Consider the following 8,004-nt stretch of genomic DNA (forward strand, 5'->3'; position numbering starts at 1 on the left):
GAAAGACCCTTCCCAGATTCATGGGGTTGGAGTAGTTTCCAGAGCTCTCTCCTGATTCTCTTGGACTAGGGGTGTTGCCAGGGAAGCCTCAGTATTGGAACTCAATGGTCCAGAGTTCCTCAGGGGCAAAGCCTCTCACAAGTTCCTTTGTTAGGAAGAATTTTGGCTGGTTTAAGCAATTTGTAACCCCAACCATGTTTACCACCTCCATCTTTCCTCTGAGGAGACTCTTGGGAGCTGTGTGCAAAGGCTGGCTCTGGTGCAACTCCACGGTGAGGAAGAGCAGGGTTGGTGGCATCACCATGCTCTTCACAGGGTACTTCACCCTCTGCTGTAGCTGAAGCTTCTGGCCTCTGAAGGTGCACTGGCATAAGTAAACTTGGCCTAGATACTTACTGAAGCCAAAGCTTTGGAGCCTTGGGACCCAGGGTGATGCCTGCACAGATGGAAGAGGGACTCAAGGAATCCAGTTACTGAAATCTTTAAAAAAAAGTATTTTCCCTTGCCCACCTTCCACCAAAACACAAATAAAAATATTAGAAAACATTTTATTCACATTAAAGATCATATATTGATATTTGGAGGAGTGTTGGGGACTGAACCAGGACTTCATGCTCTTGTCACTGGGCTAAACTCCCATCCCTGAAACTGCCTTTTAAGTTGACAGTTTTCTGTAAAATCTCATTGCATTACTGCAAATGAAGATTGATTGCTTGAATTTTCTTTAAAGAATCTTATCCTATGTGGGATTTTTCTAATATAACCTATTATTTAAGACAGCTGTCCCAATGATACTTTTTCCCCCTATAAAAATGCTTTTTAAAAAGGAGACGTACATCACACTACACTAATCCATGCAACAGACTTTTTCAAACTCAAAAATGAGGGAAAGAACACAGAGATAGGAGTGAATTTTGGATAGGATAGAATTTTGGCTCTAGTGAAGAGTCAATTTAATTTTGGGGGTAGGAGGTATCTGGACATTTGATTGGCTTTTTCTAAAATAAAATTATGTATTCTTAGTCTTCTCAGTATTTCTAGTTGTAATTTTTAAAAAAATGATTTGTAGTGGTAGTGATGGAATGCAAAGCCTTTTGCATTCTAACCAAGCCCTCTAGCCCAGTGATGGAAAAAAATATCTGCTATAAACATATTTAGCATTGTCTAAGATTTATTCTCTCAATTGGTTAAATGATTTGAAAAATAAAATCTCATGAATAATCATAAATTATGAATCTAGGATTAGTTACTAAGGAAGTCTTGTAGATAATATTTTATGAAGGAATCATTAAAAGAGGTATTCAATTATTAAAAATAGCTTCAAAATGTTGTGTTTACAATAATTATAATCATTAATTCATATTAATTATGCCAAATAATGAGATTCACAATGAGATTTCCATATATGCATATAACATGCTTTGATCACATCCTCCTTCTCTATTATAATCTTCGGTAACCCCTTCACTGTAACCGTGGTCCTCTTCTCCTTCTCTGAAGGTCCCCCTACTACTTTCATGTTGTCTTTCCTGGTGCTCACAGTCCACAGGAAAGACCATCATCACTTGTCTTTCTGAGTGTGACTTCCTTAGACATGATGATGACCAGTTCCATTCACTTTCCTGCAAATGACCTTTCATATTCTTAATGGATGGGGCGGGGAATATATAGCTCAGTTGGTAAAGTGCTTGCCTTGCATCCACAAGGCCCTGGGTTTGATTCCCAGCACCAGAAAAAAAAAAAAAAAAAAAAAAAAACCACCTCTGGCCCAAGTGTGTTTCCTAACAGTTCCTCTATCTGGCTTCCTATGGGCTACACCAGAAAATCTGGCTCCTCCCCTACGGCCAGGCCACGCCCAAAGTCCAAGCCACATGCCTCTAGCCCTGCCCTGTGTTGCTGAAATGATGTTTTTTTCCTGTGGAACCGCTGTTTTGCTGTTGGAGACATCACCTGTAGAGCTGGGGGTTTCTTCCTTCGACCGCTGAGAGTGAGTCCAGGCTGGGGTCGGGGCTGGAATGCGAGCGGGGTGAGTCAGTGCGAATTGAGGGGCTCCGGCCTTACCGAGCGCAGGTGCACGGGTTGGGGAGTTCCAAGGCTCCAAGTGCCAATGTCCCATGGGGGAGGCCGCGGGTACCAAGGGAGCCTCCAGTCTCGCTCTGCCAGTCAGCCTGTGGCTTGCTCCCTCCTTCTTTCTCAACTGGCTTGGCAGGGACCAGGGTCTACCATGTGGGCCCCTCTAGGCGCCTTGGGGGAGGCAATTCCTCATTATGGGACCTTCTCTGCTGCAGGTCCCAAGCCAGCATGGGATCCAATCTAATCTCCCATCTGTAATGTGTGCACCTGCTCCTAGGGGAATTGCTATTCCTAGATGTATTGAGAGTTGGGTGGTGGGTGTAAAAGAGTGAGGTTACAGTCCAAGTAAAGTTGCTGGTCCAATGAGTATAAATAATGAGATGAATATTAAAGGTACATCCCTTTGGATTATGTATTATCATCATTTGCTTTAGTAAGAGCTGAATTAATCATTGCTGAAATGAGACTAGTTGATTATTGATAAGTGGATTGATTAGGCGAAGGCAGTAAAATATTGGGGAGTGATCTAATGAGGATATCAGTAGGTAATCCTATTATTATAGGGGTAATGAAAGAGGGCAAAAATTTTTTTATTCATTTTTCTTCTCAAGAGGTCTTATGTTCAGTCAATTTCAAATCTTTTGGTGAGGGGTTAAACGAGGGATATGAATGGTTTGAGATTAAATAAGATAAATAGGGTGAAAATTATTGAAATAATGGTAATAAGTCATGTTGATGTATCTAGTTGGGGAATCTTGTTATGAGGAAATTTAAGCTTCTAATCTTGAACTTAAAAGGTTAATGGTTCATGAAGAATTTATAATATTGATGAAGATTAGTTTTCAATGTGTTTCAGTGAAACTAATTCAAGGACAATTGGCATGAAGCTGGGATTAGACCCACAGATCTCTGAGCCTTGTCTGTACTGTAATCCTGGTCATGTTGATGTTTGGGAAGCTTAGGTAAGTCAACCTGGAATAGCATCTGTTTTTAGTCAGAGGGATTGGGCCTGCTCAAGAGTAAAGCACATCTTCTAATGAAGTTAACATGAGAACTGATAATTCTATAGGTAGAACTACTCGAATATCAACTTCTAGAAGTTGTAATTCTCCAGGTTTTAAGTCAGAGGTGGGAACCCTGTAGAAGTCAAAATTTAAGTGTTCGTAATCTGTGTATTCATAGTTTCAATATCATTGGTGGCCTGTTGTTTTTACTATTAACGAAGGGTCATTAATTTCATCCATTATAACATAAAATTTGTAATGAAGGAAGCACAATTAGGATGAGAATACTAGTGGGTAGAATACTTCAGATGTTCTCAATGTCTTAAGTACCTATGGTGCCTGTGTGAGTGAGTTCTGTGGTAAGTATAAGTGAGATAATACAAAGAACTAAAGAGCTGATAGAGAATAGGATTATAGGGTCTGATTGTGAAAGTGTAACAGTTCTTCTATAATAGGTGATGTAGCATCTTAAAATCCTAGTTCAAATTGGTGTGCCATAAGGATATAAAGGATTCTAACCTATAAATTAACTTTGACAAAGTTATGTAATATTTTTACTAATATCTTATAAAGAAAGCTATAATGGTTTGGGGGCTAGCTTGAAACTAGTCACAGGAGTTTCAATTCTTCCCTTTCTTTAATTATGCTTTCACATAGGTTGATCTTCAAATGTGTGGTAAGGTGGAGGGATCCATGTAGTCACTCTGTATTAGTTATTGTCAGTTCTACAGTTAGGACTTCTCTTTTTGGTATGAATGCATCTCACATTATAACAATTATAATTATTACAGCTGTAAGAGAGAGAAATGACCCTATCAAGAATATAGTATTTCATGTTGTATATGTGTCTGGGTAGTCAGAGTATCATTGTGGTATGCCTGATAATCCTAGGCAATGTTGTGGGAAGAAAGTTAAATTCACTCCTAAATGTAACAGTGAAGTTAATTTTAGCTCATGTAGCATCTAGAGTATAACCAGAGAACAGAGGGAATCAGTGAACACATCTTCCATTATTGCAAACACAGCCCCCATGGTAGGACATAGTGAAAATGAGCTACTACGTAATATGTAGCATGTAATGCAATGTCTAGTGCTGAGTCAGCTAGAACAATTCCTGTGCGGCCTCCTATAGTAAGTAGGCAAACAAAGCCCAGGGCCCTTTAATATTGCCACTGTGTAAAGTTGCCAGTCAGATGAAAACTCTGGTTGGAATAGCTGTAATTATGTTTGCTGACATGAAGTATGCTCAGGTGTCCACACCCATTCCTATGGTAAATACATGGTGTGCTCATATGATGAATCCTAAAAAGCGAATGGATATTATAGCTCAAACTATTCCCATATATCCAAAAGAATAGAATTAGATTGTATACTTCCAGATGTCCAAAGGATCAAAATAGTTGTTGATAAAGCATAGGTTTTCCCTCCGGCAGTGTCGAAAAACGTATTTAGGTTTGGATCTGTGAGGAAATGGACATTCCTGCTGCAGGAACTGGGAGGGATAGGAGAGTAGTACAGCTGTAATTATTACTGCTCATACAAATAGTGGAGTCTGGAATTGTGATACGGCAGGGGTTTTATGTTCATAATGGTAATAATAAAATTAATTGCCCCTAGGATGGATGAAACACCTGCCAAGTGGAGTGAGAAAATAGTGAGATCTACAGAGGCTCCTGCGTGTGCAAGGTTCCCAGCTAGTGGGGGATATGCTGCTCAACCGGTTCCTGGGCCTGCTTCAACTATAGAGGAGGCGAGAAGGAGAAGAAATGATGGAGGTAGGAGTCAGAGGCTTATGTTATTTATTTGAGGAAATGCTGTATCAGGGCTATAATCATAAGGGGAACTAGTCAGTTTCTGAACCTACCAATCATAACAGTTACAATTACATTATAAATTTGATCATCCCCTAGCAAGTCTTTGGGTTGACCTAGTTCACCTAGAATCAATAGACTAAGTGCTGTTCCTCCTATACCAGCTCAGGTGTCAAATAGGAAGTTAAGTGTTCTGATGTAAGGATTTATGAACATAGGTAGGAGGTAAAATGGCTGAGCAGGCATTAGACTGTAAATCTAAAGACAGAGGTTGAGCCCTTTTTTACCAAGTCCTGAGGTGAATTATATTGAATTGCAAGTTCAAAGGAGCAGCTTCAACTCTTCTGGGGCTTCTCTCACCTTTTTTTCTGAAGCCAGTTGAGTTAGGCATTAGCTGTTAACTAAATTTTACATTTAGTTGATGTAAGATAAGATAAGATATTCTTGATAGGGTCAGTCTAGTGAAATTCCTTAATTAAGGGCTTAGCTTAATAAAAGTAATTGATTTGCATTTAGTTGATGTAAGATAAAGTCTTGCAGTCCTTACAGCAGGAACTTACTTATTGCTCTGAATGCTGTTGTTCTAAGTTTAACCTAAATTGCTAGCTTAAGATTGATAATCCGGGTGTAAGGGGGAGGGAGAGGGTACATAGAATTATAAGGGTTGGTATAAAGGAGGTTGTTTTTATACTTTTGAATTATTTTATTTTAGTAATATTGGAGGATGGAAATAATGTTAGGGATGGTAAGTAGATAAGTCATCTGTAGAAATGATAGTTTTAGCAGGGCTGTTACTACTGTTTATGGGTATAATAAAGTTGACTAATTTACAGCTTAATAATACTGAGTTTTCTGACCTATAAACAGAATATTTATCCTTATAGTTTTCATTTTACTGATCCTTCACATTTTTTGAAAGATTTCTATGTATTTGGTATTCTTTGATGTTACCATAAGTAGTAATTTTTAAACTTTAATTTGATTATTCATTGCTAGTTTATGGCAATTGATCTTGTATACTTCGCCTTCATAAACTAACTTATTCATTCTGTGTTTGTTCCAGTAGGGTTTTGTCTTTTAGATCCCATAGTATTTTCATGTCAACAATTATGTTGTCCATAAATAAAAACAGCATTTTGGTTTCTTAAAAAAATTATTATTTGATGCAAGTTCCTTAATAATAACTCATGTTGGGGTGAACCCAGCTAATGGAGGAAGTCCACTAGGGATATAAGTACATTAAGAATTATTGAAATTAGTAGAGGAAATTTATTTCATATATTGGAGAGTGAGAGGGTGGTGTTTTTTTAATTGTAATGGAATAACATGAGTATGTTGATTATATGCATAATATAAGTAATTAAATTAAACATAGTTAGTGTGGGTTTGAATGTGATGATTGCTATTATTCAGCCTATGTGAGTGAGTGATGAACATGCTAGGATTTTTTGTAGTTGGGTCTGGTTAAGTCCTCCTCATCCTCCTGATATAAGGACAGTATCACTATTGTTATTATTAAGGAAAAGTTGATAGAGGGAGCAAGTTGAATGATAATTTAAATTGGTGCGTTTTTTTGTCATGTTAGTGGAATTAATCCTGAATGTAAGTGTGACTTCTTAACTTCTTGGACTCATAGATGGAATGAGGTTAATCCCATTTTTATTGATAGCACTATAGCAACTATTAGGGAAGAGATTTGGTTGTTGGAGTTGATTTTAATGTTGGTAATAGTACCTATTATTAAAATTATCTATGCTGTGGCCTGGCTTAAGAAATATTTGGTTGCAGCTTCTGTTGACCAGGGGTTCGCTTTATTAATTAAAATAGGAATAATATCTAGTATGCTTATTTCTAATCCTACTCAGATGTGTAGTCAGAGGGAACTAAATAGTGTAATAGAAATTCCTGAAAATATGGTGAGATAAATGGTAGCGAGTTAAGGGGTTAATTAGTATGGGAAGGATATAAACTAACATTATAAGGTATGGGCCCGATAGCTTATTTAACTAAATTTACTAGTAGGACATGATGTATCAGGTAGCACAAAGAATTTTGGATTCTTAGGGTTAGGTGCAAATCCTATAATTCTAGAAATAAGAGTATTTAATCCTCTGTTGTTTCCTCTGTCAAAGTTCCTTTTATGTTGTCACATTTCTTTAGGTTTGAGGGGTACATATGCTACAATAATGGGTGGGGAGATGTGTCACATACATAAAGCTAATATTGGGCTAAGAAGTTTTTTGATAATAAGTGCATGAGTTGGTCGTATCAGAATCTTGGGTATGATAATCGAATTCATAAGAATATCGAAGATTAAGTTCTTTAGGGCAAAACAAAATGTAAAGATTTCAATGATTGGTGGGTTGAAGAGTGCCCCTATAAAAAAGAGTTGTAAAGCTTTTATTATAATAATATTGGTATATTCAGCTACAAAAAAATAAAGCCAAGGGGCCCATGGCATATTCTACATTGAATCCTGATACGTGTTCTGATTTTCCTTCTATCAGGTCAAAAGGAGCTTGCACTGTTTCTGCTAGTGTTGAGATAAATCATATTGTTGCTAAGGGTCACATTGGCAATATGAATGAATCATATAAATGTTGAGTTGTGATTATGGTTGATAGCATGGATGATCCATGTATAAGCAGGACAGATAGTCGAATAATGGTTGGAGTTACTTCATAGGAGATGGTTTGTGCTACAGCTCCTAGTGCTCTGATTAAGGCATATTTGGAATTAGATGCTCATCCTGATTATAAAATTGCATGTCCAGCTAAGCTTGATGTTGCAAGGATAAAGAGTATTCCTATGTTTATATTAGTGAGGGTTGTGGCATGGGTAGGGGATTCATATTGCAAATGCCAGAGTAAGGGCTAGGGAGGGAGCAATAATAAATAAAATGATGGCAGATGTTAGAGGTTTGAGTGGCTCTCTAATAAGTAATTTTACTACATCAGCAAACATTTGAAGTAAGCCATAGGGTCCTACAACATTTGGGCCTTTTTGAAGCTGTGTATTTTTTATTCTGTTAGAGTTAAGAAAGCCACAGCCTCTAAGAGTGGGACAATCAGGAGGAGTAAATCTACTAAAAACATACATGGTAATGAAGTTTGAAG

The 8,004-nt window shown here is 37.6% G+C and overlaps 1 pseudogene; it reads right to left on the minus strand.

Annotated features, from left to right (window-relative positions):
• Positions 1-5,995: 5,995 nt before the first annotated feature.
• On the minus strand, positions 5,996-6,833 carry LOC143642316 (NADH-ubiquinone oxidoreductase chain 2 pseudogene; annotated as a pseudogene).
• Positions 6,834-8,004: the final 1,171 nt, after the last annotated feature.

This window comes from Callospermophilus lateralis, chromosome 11, assembly GCF_048772815.1.
Source record: "Callospermophilus lateralis isolate mCalLat2 chromosome 11, mCalLat2.hap1, whole genome shotgun sequence".
In the NCBI taxonomy this organism is placed as follows: Eukaryota; Metazoa; Chordata; class Mammalia; order Rodentia; family Sciuridae; genus Callospermophilus; species Callospermophilus lateralis.